Below are 15,352 nucleotides of genomic sequence, written 5' to 3'. Positions count from 1 at the left end.
TTGTTTTAATTTCTGTATATCTCTCAACACTGCATCTGAAAATACCTCGAAAGCCTTTGAGGATATTTGAGGAGAAAAATCCTTTTTTTAATTTTAACCCCCAATCAGACAAGCACAATTCATGAACAGGCTTAGTGGCAGTACAGTATTATGTACATCCTGAAAATAAATCTTAAGTTTGATCAATCTAAAAAAATACAATAGATCTGCCTCCAACTCAAACCAATTAATAGCACTGGCTGGACAAAAACTAAGACCCTTCTCTAGCACCTGTATCTGTACTGGTGTCAGAATGTGTGAAGATATATTTACCACAGTCTGTTCAGTCAAGCATTGGTCTTTTTTAAGGATTTCTGGCTCCTTGTTCTTGCGGTATAGATTTCTTGTGGCCCCTTCTTGTGGCTTTTTTCCAGTGTTTGGTGGAATCCCTAAAAAAGTAGCAGGATTGCTTGTGGTAGAATCATCTTTTTTTGGTTTTTCTTTGACCCTGGTTTTGGTTAGACCGGTTTCCATCAGCCCAATTATACACATGTCCCGTGGTATAATCCATAGTATCGCGTTGACATTTCCCTCTTTTAGTTTCTTGGATCTCATTCTTAAGTTTGTCCAGGTGAGGTTGGAAATATATACATACTGGAACTACAGAGGCATGGAGAAGTACTGTATACTGGCACTACAGGGGGCATATGTATAATGGCACTATGGGGGGGACCGCAAAAAAGTTAGACCAGCAGCACCAAACTATGTATAAATGAAATTCAGGTGCATGCTACCATGGTGGCAATGCAAAAATAAATAAGGACTTTAAGTAGCAGCATATTCCTTTATGCACAAAGACACATACAAACATAGAAAACATGAACTACATTACTGCTACACATTTTTTTATCAAGAATATGGGGGGACGGAGGATGGATACTATAGGGGAAGGTGGAGGGCTCTGATATAATGGAAATATGGGGGGTATTATATATTTGCACTACAGGGGGCATTATAATACAGGGGACAGTACAGTGGATTTATAACTGCAACGTTAAAACTACAGGGGCACTTCGGTAGAGGCTTTATAAATACTGGGGGTACTGTACTGTAAAGGCATTATTATTATTGGGCATAATATGGAGAGCATTGCTACTAATGGGGGCACTCTTGAGGGGTATTATCACTATTGGGGCACTATTACTCATGAAGGTAGTCTGGGAGCACTATTACTATGAGGGGGATCTGCATGACACTTATTTCTGACAGTATAGTGTTTGTGGGCATGGGGGAGCACAGTGGGCACAGTATTGGGAGCAGCAGCTGAATAACATTGCCTTGTATAAATTTGGGGGCTGATATGGGCTCTGTATAAATTTGGGGTCTGAGTTGCAAAATCTGCAAAACTCTCACATCTACCATGTGCCATATAGTAATACTGGTGTCTTCTTATGTGGCAGAGGGGGCTGCACACCCCTGACTAAAGACGTCTGCCCGTGATGGCCTGGACCAAATGGCGAAGAAAAGGAAAGTGAACAAATTAGATCCAGGAGACGTCACCTGTAAGTCACTGGATCTGCCTCTTAACTGCTTCTTTTCAAATGTGTTTTAATCTCTTTATTAACCTCTTCAGTACACAGGGTCCTGTGACCCCCCCCCCCCCCCCCCTGGTCGGCGATCGCCGCAAACCGCAAGTCAATTCAGACCTGCGGTTTGCGGCGGCGATCGGCGGTGCCATCGGGTCCCCATGCGGCTGTAGGGAAGACCCGATGGCATGGAAGGCAGCGCGATGCCTAAGGAAGGCATCGCGCTGCCTTCTGGTGACAAGCCTGTGAGATTCAGCCCCCTGGATCTCACAGGCCGGAAGCTGTATGAGTTAGGGCTCATGCACACGACAGTATGGCTTTTTCAGTGTTTTGCGGTCCGTTTTTTTACGGATCCGTTGTTCCGTTTTTTGTTTCCGTTGTGTTTCCGTTTCCTTTCCGTTTTTCCGTATGGCATATACAGTAATTACATAGAAAAAAATTGGTCTGGGCATAACATTTTCAAACGATGGTTCAGCAAAAACGGAACGGATACGGAAGACATACGGATGCATTTCCGTATGTGTTCCGGTTTTTTTTGCGGACCTATTGACTTGAATGGAGCCATGCACCGTGATTTGCGGACAAGAATAGGACATGTTCTATCTTTTCACGGTACGGAAATACTGAAACGGAATGCACACAGAGACACTTCAGTTTTTTTTGCTGAACCATTGAAATGAATGGTTCAGTATATGTACCGCATACTGAACTAAAAAAACGGCCAGTATACTGAACGCAAAATACTGTCGTGTGCATGAGCCCTAATACTCACAGTATTACTCATACAGCCAATGCATTCCAATACAGAAGTATTAGAATGCATTGTAAAGGATAAGACCCCCAAAAAGTCCCAAAGTGGGACAAAAAATAAAGTGGAAAAAAAAAAGTTGAAAAAAATAAAGTTCCCCCCCCCAAAAAAAATCTAAGTTTCAAGTAAAAATAAACAAAAACTTAATTTTCCCCAAATAAAAGTAAAAAAAAAAAATTGGTAAAAAATAGGGGGAATTTTTTTAATATACATATTAGGTATAGCCGCATCCGTATCGACCGGCTCTATAAACATATCACATGACCTAACCCCTCAGATGAACACGGTAAAAAATAAAAAATAAAAACTGTGCTAAATAAACCATTTTTTGTCACCTTACATCACAAAAAGTACAACAGCAAGCGATCAAAAAGGTGTTTGCCCACCAAAATAGTACCAAACAGTCACCTCATCCCGCAAAAAATGAGCCCCTACATGAGACAATTGCCCAAAAATTGAAAAAACTATCACTCTAAGAATATGGAGACACTAAAACATGATTATTTATTTTTTGTTTCAAAAATGATATTATTGTGTAAAACTTACATAAATAAATAAATAAATAAATAAATAGTATACCTATTAGGTATCGCCGCGTCCGTATCGACCGGCTCTATAAAAATATCACATGACCTAACCCCTCAGATGAACACCGTAAAAAATAAAAAATAAAAACTGTGCTAAATAAACAATTTTTTGTCACCTTACATCACAAAAAGTGTAATAGCTCTCAGACTATGGAAACACTAAAATGTGATTTTTTTTTGTTTCAAAAAAGAAATCATTGTGTAAAACTTATATACATAAATAAATAAAAAAGTATACATATTAGGTATCGCCGCATCAGTGACAACCTGGTCTAAAAAATATCACATGATCTAACCTGTCAGATGAATGTTGTAAATAACAAAAAATAAAAACTGTGCTAAACGCAGGTGTGATTGCGACTGACAATATATGACTATTAGCCAAAGGAATGCGTACTGGGGTTGTGCCACTGTCTCCTTATCCCTGAATACAGGGGTTATATTTACCATCCTTACCTGTAAGTTAGCGTAATTGGTAGGGGGAGTCTGCTGTTGCACTCCTCATCTTCGCTATTGAAACCATACTTACCATCTTTGCTCGTTGGCCCACGGAATTGGTATTACGAATCTGCCAATGTCTCTATTGTCTCCGTTGTTGAGTTCACTATTCTAATCTTTGTATTGCACATATTTTAATGTATCTGGATGATATGTTATACTTGCTGCTCATCTCATTCAATGTTTGTGTTATGGGGGGTTTTGTTATTGTATTTAATGTAAAAATTTGTTTTTGCTTTTATTTCAATAAAAATTATTTGATAAAAAAAAAAAAAAAAAAAAAAAAAAAATGTGCCAAAACAGCTATTTCTTGTTACCTTGCCTCACAAAAAGTGTAATATAGAGCAACCAAAAATCATATGTACCCTAAACTAGTACCAACAATACTGCCACCCTATCCCGTAGTTTCTAAAATGGGGTCACTTTTTTGGAGTTTCTACTCTAGGGGTGCATCAGGGGGGCCTCAAATGGGACATGGTGTCAAAAAAAAAAAACAGTCCAGCAAAACCTGCCTTCCAAAAACCGTATGGCATTCCTTTCCTTCTGCGCCCTGCCGTGTGCCCGTACAGAGGTTTACGACCACATATGGGGTGTTTCTGTAAACTACAGAATCAGGGCCATAAATATTGAGTTTGGTTTGGCTGTTAACCTTTGCTTTGTAAAAGAAAAAAAGAAAATAAATGGAAAATCTGCCAAAAAAGTGAAATTTTGAAATTGTATCTCTATTTTCCATTAATTCTTGTGGAACACCTAAAAGGTTAACGACGTTTGTAAAATCAGTTTTGAATACCTTGAGGGGTGTAGTTTCTTAGATGGGGTCACTTTTATGGAGTTTCTACTCTAGGGGTGCATCAGGGGGGCTTCAAATGAGACATGGTGTCAAAAGAACCAGTCCAGCAAAACCTGACTTCCAAAAACCGTATGGCATTCCTTTCCTTCTGCGCCCTGCCGTGTGCCCCTACAGCGGTTTACGACTACATTTGGGGTGTTTCTGTAAACTACAGAATCAGGGCCATAAATATTGAGTTTTGTTTGGCTGTTAACCCTTGCTTTGTTAATTAAACCTACAACAACCCACAGCAATAACATACAAAGCCTCAAAGCAACCACAAGCAAACGCCAAAAAAAGCGAGGATGTTATTGATAAAAAAAATATATATTTTATTAAATTACATAGCACAATCAATACAGGTCAAGTCAAAAGGGATAGGACAAGAAGAACAGAGCCTCTAGATGGGGCTCAACAATGTGGAGAATCACACTTGAGGAAAGTTGCACCCCGAGCAGTCAAGATTACAACAGTTTTGGGGGGCAGATGACAGTGGAGTAGTGGGAGGTGCCAATACCTATCCCCACAACCATTAAAAATACCATCCAATCTGTCCTGGCATCCCCCATGAAAAACCCAGGTGGATAATGGGACAGCGGCTGTATAATAGTGTGACTGATGGCTGCTGTGATAGTAACTGATGCCGCCCGTCCAACCCACACAAAGTCTCACGTTACATACCCATGTTGTTGCTGCTCATTGGTGACAATGGATCCCCAAGTGCCTCAACCTCGACACGGGTTTCGCCACGTAGGCTTCGTCAGGAGGTACATTCAACACTAAGACAAGTTGGGCATATATAGACAAAAGGGGAGGGATCAATCATTTACCTACCATGATCACCTGCATCAGGGGACGATCTGGCGCGGTCCCACCCATGATGTGTGAGTGCTTCCTTCAGCGCCTCCTAATTGGAGCACGTCCGGATAGCAGCCACACAGCACATGCGCCGGCCGCGTCACCCCTTGCTTTGTAACTGGAAAAAAATTATTAAAATGGAAAATCTGCCAAAAAAGTATAATTTTTTATCTGTGTCTCTATTTTCCATTAATTCTTGTTGAACACCTAAAGGGTTAACTAAGTTTGTAAAATCAGTTTTGAATATCTTTAGGGGTGTAGTTTATAGAATGGGGTCATTTTTGGGTGGTTTCTATTATGTAAGCCTCGCAAAGTGACTTCAGACCTGAACTGGTCCCTAAAAATTGGGTTTTTGAAAATTTCTGAAAAATTTCAAGATTTGCTTCTAAACTTCTAAGCCTTGTAACATCCCCAAAAAAATTAAAATTACACTCACCGGTAATCACTTTTCCATAAGCCCATGACAGCACCCTTAAGAGACCGCCTCCATCCAGGACAGGAAACGGGTACTTTCGTGGAGAGCTCTTAAGGAGGAGCATGACCCCAAGACCACCAGTTAACCGCGAGAACTTGTCCTAGAACACACTCTTAGAGAAGAGATATCTTCATTTTTTTTTTTTTTATACAGTACAGACCAAAAGTTTGGACACACCTTCTCATTCAAAGAGTTTTCTTTATTTTCATGACTATGAAGGCATCAAAACTATGAATTAACACATGTGGAATTATATACATAACAAACAAGTGTGAAACAACTGAAAATATGTCATATTCTAGGTTCTTCAAAGTAGACACCTTTTGCTTTGATTACTGCTTTGCTCACTCTTGGCATTCTCTTGATGAGCTTCAAGAGGTAGTCCCCTGAAATGGTTTTCACTTCACAGGTGTGCCCTGTCAGGTTTAATAAGTGGGATTTCTTGCCTTATAAATGGGGTTGGGACCATCAGTGGCGTTGAGGAGAAGTCAGATGGATACACAGCTGATAGTCCTACTGAATAGACTGTTAGAATTTGTATTATGGCAAGAAAAAAGCAGCTAACAGTCTATTCAGTAGGACTATCAGCTGTGTATCCATCTGACTTCCTCAACGCCACTGATGGTCCCAACCCCATTTATAAGGCAAGAAATCCAACTTATTAAACCTGACAGGGCACACCTGTGAAGTGAAAACCATTTCAGGGGACTACCTCTTGAAGTTTATCAAGAGAATGCCAAGAGTGAGCAAAGCAGTAATCCAAGCAAAAGGTGGCTACTTTGAAAAACCTAGAATATGACATTTTCAGTTGTTTCACACTTGTTTGTTATGTATATAATTCCACATGTGTTAATTCATAGTTTTGATGCCTTCAGTGTGAATCTACAATTTTCATAGTCATGAAAATAAAAAAAACTCTTTGAATGAGAAGGTGTGTCCAAACTTTTGGTCTGTACTGTATATCTATACATACATATATAAATATACATACACATGTATATATCTTTGTGTTTTTTTTTTTTTCCATAAATGTAGAAAAATAAATATTATATCTATATAGGGTGGGAATAAGTCCCAGGTGCTGTCATGGGCTTATGGAAAAGTGATTACCGGTGAGTGTAATCTTTAAATTTCCCTTACGCCCATGACAGCACACTTGAGAGACGACTAGAATAGAAATTATTTTTTAGGGGGGGGGGGGCTACCGCCTGGAGGACTTTTCTACCGAAAGCTAGTTGTTCCCTAGAGCCTAGGTCTAGTCTGTAGTGACGATAGAAGGTACAGGGCGACTGCCATGTGGCTGCTCTACAAATCTGTCCTAAGGTAGCATCAGCCCTTTCTGCCCAAGAGGTGGAAACTGATCTAGTGGAATGAGCACCAAAACCTTTTGGGGGAGTCTTTCCGGCTGAAGAATAGGCCAAAGTAATGGCGCTCACAATCCATCTGGAAAGAGTTTTAGTAGAGGCTGCAAGACCCATATTTTTTCCACTAAATTCAATGAAAAGCTTAGAGGTTTTTCTCCATTGACTTGTAATGTCCAAATAATGTGATAGACATCTTTTTACATCCAAGCAATGGAGCTTCTTCTCCTTTTCATTGCTTGGATTTTGGCACAAGGAAGGAAGGATAATGTCCTGTGTTCTATGGAACATAGAAACCACTTTCGGTAGAAAGGAAGGGTCTGGCTTAATGAGCACCCTGTCATCTAAGATGTTAGTATAAGGTGGGGAAATAGAAAATGCTGAAATTTCACCGACCCTCCTGGCTGAGGTGATTGCCACGAGGAAGGCAGTTTTGAAGGACAGGAGTCTTATGGGCAAGTCTTGTAATGGTTCAAAGGGAGGCTCCATGAGGCTAGTGAGGACTAAGTTGAGGTCCCAGGGGGGAACTGAAGGACCAAGTATCGGTCTAAGTCTGCTGATGGCTTTGAAAAATCTTCTAACCCAGGGGTGGTTAGCGATGGGGAAATCAAAAAAGGCACTTAGGGCAGATACCTGTACCTTGAGAGTACTCGGCCTCAGATTCTTTTCATGACCGGCTTGCAGGAAATCTAAGATCTTACACATAGGCGGAGGGTTTAAAGGATTCACAGGATCTTTGGCAAACTTCTGAAAGGTGTTCCAAATTCTGAGGTAAATCGAGGAGGTGACCTCCTTTCTACAAGATAGCAAGGTGGAAACTACTTTCTTGGAGAGGCCTCTACTTTCTAGGATTTTCCCCTCAAGAGCCATGCTGTTAGATGTAACTGCCTCACGTTCGGATGGATGACAGGTCCTTGAGACAGAAGATCCTGCCTCTCCGGAAGAATCCAAGGGTCTGCCAGGGATAGTTTCCTCAACCAGGTGAACCAGGTTCTTCGGGGCCAAAATGGAGCAATTAGGATCACTCTCGTTCGTTCTTGTCTTTACTTTTGGAGGAACCTTGGAAGAAGTCTTAGGGGAGGAAAGGCGTAGAGGAGCCATTTCGGCCAAGGGAGAAGGCATCTATCCCTGATGGTGAATCTCTCGCCCTGAGGGAAAAGAAAAGACGACATTTTCTGTTCTCCCTGGTAGCAAATAAGTCCAGATGTGGACGACCCCAGAGTTGGAGTTATTTGATTGAAGACCATTTGATTTAGACACCATTCTCCCTGGTCTAGTGTGTTTCTGCTTAAGAAATCTGCTACCTTGTTTTCCATACCCTTTAAATGTACTGCCATAATGGACGGAACACAAGGAATTATAAGGGAAAAGATGTCTGCGGCCAACAGCATAAGATTTTCTGATTTGGTTCCTCCTTGTCTGTTCAGATAGGAGACAACTGTGGCGTTGTCTGAAAAAACTTTTATAGCCTTTCGTTGAACTAGAGGAAGGAATTATTTTAATGCGAGAAGAACCGCTCTCAGCTCTCTCATGTTTTGAGAGTCTAGACTCTCTTCTTCCTTCCAAACACCTTGCCGCATGTAACCCTGGCAACAGGCCCCCCAGCCGAAAGGACTTGTGTCGGTGGTAAGGGTTACAAAGTTCTGTTGGTTCCAAGGGAGCCCTGGGACAGGATTTACAGGATTCAGCCACCAGCAAAAAGATTGAATCACCTGAGGGGTGAGTGTGAAAGGTGTATCTAGCGGGCAGAGGGCACCCTGCCATTCCTTGAGGATTAGCCACTGGAGGGGTCTGGAGTGAAGCTGGCTCCAACTGACCGCTGGTATAGTGGAAGTCATTCTGCCCAACACCGCCATTGCCTGCCTGATGATAGGGTTTTTTGTAGACATCAGAGACTGAACTCCCTGTGTTAATTTCTGAATCTTGTCTTGGGGAAGAATACAGAGTAAATTTTGTGAGTTCAGGATCATTCCTAGAAAGACACATCCTTGCGAAGGTATTAGATGTGATTTCCCCCAGTTTATTTGCCATCAGAGTTCTTCTAGGATCTGCACCACTTCTTTGAGATGCAACTCGAGAAGGTTCTTTGACTCCGCTAAGACCAAGAGATCGTTTAGATAAGGAATTACTAGAATGTCTCTTTCTCTTATATGGGCCATGACCTCTGCCATCACCTTTTGTGAATAGCCTGGGAGCCTGAGAAATTCCAAATGGAAGGGCCGTATATTGTAGGTGATGAACGTAACCTTCTATTGAAACTGCGACTCTGAGAAATCTTTGACATTCTGCATGAATAGGGATGCGATAGTATGCATCTCTTATGTCTATTGTAGCCATGAAACAGCCCCCGAAAAGCTGATGTTTTAAAACTGACTGGATTGACTCCATTCAGAACTTTTTGTAAGATAGGAACTGATTTAGATCGTTTAAGTTTATGATGGTTCTGAATGTACCATCTGGCTTGGGAACCAGAAAAAGGGAAGAGTAGAAACCCCTGCCTTTCTCTGACTCTGGTACTGGAACCAGAACCTTTTTCCCTAACAAAGATGCAATTTCTTGTTGTAAAGCTAGGTTTTTTTCTGAATTTCTTAGGAGATTTGTGATTTTGAATCTGTCCGGTGGGAGAGAGAGAAACTGTAGGCGAAAACCTTCCTTTATGATGCTCAAAATCCAGGGGCTTGAGGAGATTTTCTCCCAAGCATGAAGGAAGTGAGTAAGTCTGCCGCCCACAGGAGAGAAACAGTCATTGCTGAGCGGGTTTAGAGGCTGAGGAAGATTGGGAACCGAACAGGAAACCCTTGCCGTTCCTATTTTTATTGTCTGTTCTGAAGTCCTTTCTCTGTCCTTTATAAAAATCCTTTTTGTTCTTACGAAAAAAAAAACGCTGTTTCTTGGGGGGTCTGGAGACAGGGAACCCTTTTTTATTGTCTGAGGCTTTATCCAAAAGGTCGTCTAAAACAGAACCAAAAAGATAATCGCCCTGACAAGGAATTGCGCAAAGCTTATTTTTTGAGCCAGTGTCTCCCGACCACCCTTTGAGCCAAATAGCTTGCCTAGCTGAATTGGAGAGTGCGGCAGACCTAGCATTCAGTTTCAGCGCGTCAGCTGAGGCGTCAGAAATGAAATCGACAGCTTTAAATATAGTGGGAAAGACGGCTAGTAATTGATCTCTCGAGGACTTATTCTGAATGTGAGATTCTAATTCCTGTAGCCATAATTTTAATGACCTAGCCGTGGATGTGGCAGCAATATTTGGCTTAAAGGGTTTCTACCACTTCGTTTTCACATAATTAGCTTTCAGACACTAGCGATCCGCTAGTGTCTGCTCTGCCAAACAATCCTAATATAATAGCTTTTGGGGCAGCCGTTTCGCTAAAAAAAGAACTTATATTGATATGCTAATGAGCCTCTAGGTGCTATGGGGGCGTCATTAGCACCTAGAGGCTCGGTCAACCTTCACAAAATGCCGCCGCCCAGCGCGTCCCTCCAGCCCGCCCATCTCCTCCGGAATGCGATCAAGCGGACGAATTCCCGGGCATGCGCGTCTGTATTCGGCGCATGCGCAGTGAATGTCTGACCGCTTCCCTGCTCAGACATCTCCACTGCGCCTGCGCTGATGACGTCATAGTGCTCCGAGGTCGGACATTTACTGCGCATGCGCAAAATACAGACGCGCACGGCGCATGCGCGAGAATTCGTCCGCTTGATCGCATTCCGGAGGAGATGGGCGGGCTGGAGGGACGCGCTGGGCGGCGGCATTTTATGAAGGTAGACCGAGCCTCTAGGTGCTAATGATGCCCCCATAGCACCTAGAGGCTCATTAGCATATCAATATAAGTTCTTTTTTTAGCGAAACGGCTGCCCCAAAAGCTATTATACACTGCGTGCAGAATTATTAGGCAAATGAGTATTTTGACCACATCATCCTCTTTATGCATGTTGTCTTACTCCAAGCTGTATAGGCTCGAAAGCCTACTACCAATTAAGCATATTAGGTGATGTGCATCTCTGTAATGAGAAGGAGTGTGGTCTAATGACATCGACACCCTATATCAGGTGTGCATAATTATTAGGCAACTTCCTTTCCTTTGGCAAAATGGGTCAAAAGAAGGACTTGACAGGCTCAGAAAAGTCAAAAATAGTGAGATATCTTGCAGAGGGATGCAGCACTCTTAAAATTGCAAAGCTTCTGAAGCGTGATCATCGAACAATCAAGCGTTTCATTCAAAATAGTCAACAGGGTCGCAAGAAGCGTGTGGAAAAACCAAGGCGCAAAATAACTGCCCATGAACTGAGAAAAGTCAAGCGTGCAGCTGCCAAGATGCCACTTGCCACCAGTTTGGCCATATTTCAGAGCTGCAACATCACTGGAGTGCCCAAAAGCACAAGGTGTGCAATACTCAGAGACATGGCCAAGGTAAGAAAGGCTGAAAGACGACCACCACTGAACAAGACACACAAGCTGAAACGTCAAGACTGGGCCAAGAAATATCTCAAGACTGATTTTTCTAAGGTTTTATGGACTGATGAAATGAGAGTGAGTCTTGATGGGCCAGATGGATGGGCCCGTGGCTGGATTGGTAAAGGGCAGAGAGCTCCAGTCCGACTCAGACGCCAGCAAGGGGGAGGTGGAGTACTGGTTTGGGCTGGTATCAAAGATGAGCTTGTGGGGCCTTTTCGGGTTGAGGATGGAGTCAAGCTCAACTCCCAGTCCTACTGCCAGTTTCTGGAAGACACCTTCTTCAAGCAGTGGTACAGGAAGAAGTCTGCATCCTTCAAGAAAAACATGATTTTCATGCAGGACAATGCTCCATCACACACGTCCAAGTACTCCACAGCGTGGCTGGCAAGAAAGGGTATAAAAGAAGAAAATCTAATGACATGGCCTCCTTGTTCACCTGATCTGAAATCCATTGAGAACCTGTGGTCCATCATCAAATGTGAGATTTACAAGGAGGGAAAACAGTACACCTCTCTGAACAGTGTCTGGGAGGCTGTGGTTGCTGCTGCACGCAATGTTGATGGTGAACAGATCAAAACACTAACAGAATCCATGGATGGCAGGCTTTTGAGTGTCCTTGCAAAGAAAGGTGGCTATATTGGTCACTGATTTGTTTTTGTTTTGTTTTTGAATGTCAGAAATGTATATTTGTGAATGTTGAGATGTTATATTGGTTTCACTGGTAAAAATAAATAATTGAAATGGGTATATATTTGTTTTTTGTTAAGTTGCCTAATAATTATGCACAGTAATAGTCACCTGCACACACAGATATCCCCCTAAAATAGCTAAAACTAAAAACAAACTAAAAACTACTTCCAAAAATATTCAGCTTTGATATTAATGAGTTTTTTGGGTTCATTGAGAACATGGTTGTTGTTCAATAATAAAATTAATCCTCAAAAATACAACTTGCCTAATAATTCTGCACTCCCTGTATTAGGATTGTTTGGCAGAGCAGACACTAGCGGATCACTAGTGTCTGAAAGCTAATTATGTGAAAACGAAGTGGTAGAAACCCTTTAAAGGCTTGAGCTGAGGTCTCCCAGACCTTTTTGAGGTAAACCTCTGCTCGCCTATCCATAGGGTCTTTAAGAGTGCCCAGGTCCTCAAACGGTAAGGCCGACTTCTTTGAAATTTTTGCAACAGGTGCATCCAGCTTAGGAGGCCTGTCCCAATTAACTGAGTCCACCTCATCAAAAGGATACTTCCGTTTTACATTTTTAGGGACCAAATCAGCTCGCTTCATCCAGATCCCACGCGTGCGCACTAGGTACTAGCTTTGAACCCGGCTGTAGGAGGTTGGATGGCTGGGATGGGCTGTAATAGGGCAGTCAGTGGAGGTTCGAGCGAAGTGCGCTGGCAGGCGCATGCGCACTTCGCTAAACAAGGCCGCTGCCAGTAGTCCGCACGGGTGCATCAGGTTATACCTAGTGCGCACGCGCAGGATCTGGATGAAGCGAGCGGTGGTTAGAGAGGCAGTGATGACGTGAGGTAGGCGGATCGAATGAAAGGGAGGGCGGCGATTTCAGCTCAGAAGGCGGCGCTGGGCACCTAAACGAGATGGCTGCAGCCGGGCACCTTTCACCATGAGACGTCCCCTTGGACACATTTTGAAGTGATTGACAGGTGATATAAACCTCTTTTTTATGAATATAGAGCCACAGGGGCATTTGATAAACTCACTTTAGGATTCAGTGTTTTACAAGGGACATCGCCATATGTTTAGCTTATAGGACTAATTTCTGATGACAGAATCCCTTTAAGGTGAAATAAGGCTGTGTCCTGAAGGGGTTAAATAGTCGGGTCCCTTTAAATTGATTCAATTTGTCTACTCCACCTAGTGCACCAAAATACCTTGTCTCGGCCATGACATCAACATCATCCTGCTGTGACTGAGAGGATGAGTGAGCTGCTACTCATGTTTGTACTAGCACAGCCAGCCATTCACATTCTCACTCACGGATGATAAGCCATGGGTCTTTATTTTTCCACTTGCCATTTACCATACATTTTATTATGAAACTTATTTAAATAATGACAAGTCACAGGTTTATTAATAAATAAGGAAAATTTGTAACAGGCTTTTGGGAATAAAATACAGCCCTAACTGAAGGTTGACCGGTCTGCGACCACAGTATACACTGGTATTGATGCACTAAAATGCACTTATACAAAGTAGAGAACTTGTAATACATTTTTGGGAAAAAAGGTGCAATTGCCTAGTGTATGCTGTGAAATATATGCTGCTGGGAAATAAACCTATAAACACTTATGAAATGCTTTGCAACATGTTTTGGGATAAAAAGGCTGGCTCATGCAGAGAAAGTATTGTCTCTTTAAATTATCTTTGTGCAGTGCAACATATAACTGTAAGATATATAGTATACTAACCACGCCTATGCTAAAACCAGACTTTCAACCTAGTAATTCAAGTCACTGTATATACTGTCACTGTATATAATATCATTGTATAATACTTTTAGTTCTCCTCCTGAGTGGGCCCCCTCTTAGTTTGGGCCCCGTAGCATGTGCTGATTATACACTGTTCCAGCATATGCTCACTACAAGACATATTTATTTTGCACATCAAGCTCACAAACCTGACACTATTCACATCGGGTACAATGTTCCTGTATGTGCAGCATACTCCACCAGAAACCTTGCATGGTAATATCAATCTCTGTGTTACTATTGGTCACAGCAGAAACATCACATGCAAACGGTTGTCATTATCAACCATGACCACACTTGAGCTAATCCCCTCATCTAAAATTTTTCCAGTAACCACTTCTGCTGTAAACTGTAGGAATATTATTATCTCTGCCCCAGACTGTAGGAGCTTTCCTTTTATATTTCTTCATACACAAGTTAGCATAGGATCCATGAGTTTAGCTATCCCAGAGTTATGGTCCATTCACACGACCGTGTGGATCCGTGGATCCGCAAAACACGGATATCGGCGATGTGCGTTCTGCATTTTGCGGACCGCACATCGCCGCCACTTAATAGAAAATGCCTATTCTAGGCATGTTCTATTAGGACATGTTCTATTTTTTTTTTTTCGGGAACGAAATTGCGGACCCGGAAGTGCGGGTCCGCAATTCCGGATCCGGGCAGCACATCGTGCTGCCCCAAGGAAATTAATTGATCCGCAATTCCATTCCACTAAATTGCAGACTAGTGATGTCCCGAATTATTCGCCGGCGAACAGTTCACGACGAACATAGCTTGTTCGCGTTCGCCGCGGCGGGCGAACATATGCGATGTTCGGTCCGCCCCCTATTCATCATCATTGTGTAAACTTTGACCCTGTATCTCACAGTCAGCAGACACATTCCAGCCAATCAGCAGCAGACCCTCCCACCTCCTGGACCGCATCCATTTTAGATTCATTCGGAAGCTGCATTCTAAGGCCTCATGCACACGACCGTATGGCTTGTTCAGTGTTTTGCGGTCCGTTTTTCACGGATCCGTTGTTCCGTTTTTTGTTTCCGTTGTGTTTCCGTTTTTGTTCCGTTTTTCCGTTCCGTTTTTCCGTATGGCATTACAGTATACATTAATTACATAGATAAAATTGGACTGGGCATAAAATTTTCAATAGATGGTTCAGCAAAAAACGGAACGGAAACGGAAGACATACGGATGCATTTCCGTATGTGTTCCGTTTTTTTTTGCGGACCCATTGACTTGAATGGAGCCAAGCACCGTGATTTGCGGACAAGAATAGGACATGTTCTATCTTTTCACGGTACGGAAATACTGAAACGGAATGCACACGGAGACACTTCAGTTTTTTTTGCTGAACCATTGAAATGAATGGTTCAGTATATGTACCGCATACTGAACTCCAAAAACGGCCAGTATACT

At 42.4% G+C, this 15,352-nt stretch overlaps 1 long non-coding RNA gene across 1 annotated transcript; it reads left to right on the top strand.

The window, feature by feature from the left end:
• Positions 1–282: 282 nt before the first annotated feature.
• LOC120995124 lies at positions 283–14,801 on the top strand. Its single transcript, XR_005777533.1, has 4 exons — positions 283–294; positions 1,530–1,541; positions 4,743–4,744; positions 14,662–14,801. It is a non-coding gene; the product is annotated as an uncharacterized LOC120995124 (long non-coding RNA).
• The last annotated feature ends 551 nt before the right edge of the window (positions 14,802–15,352 follow it).

This window comes from Bufo bufo, chromosome 3, assembly GCF_905171765.1.
Source record: "Bufo bufo chromosome 3, aBufBuf1.1, whole genome shotgun sequence".
Taxonomy (NCBI): Eukaryota; Metazoa; Chordata; class Amphibia; order Anura; family Bufonidae; genus Bufo; species Bufo bufo.
The sequence above is the reverse complement of the archived record's forward strand: the minus strand, read 5'-3'. Positions and strand labels throughout refer to the sequence as shown.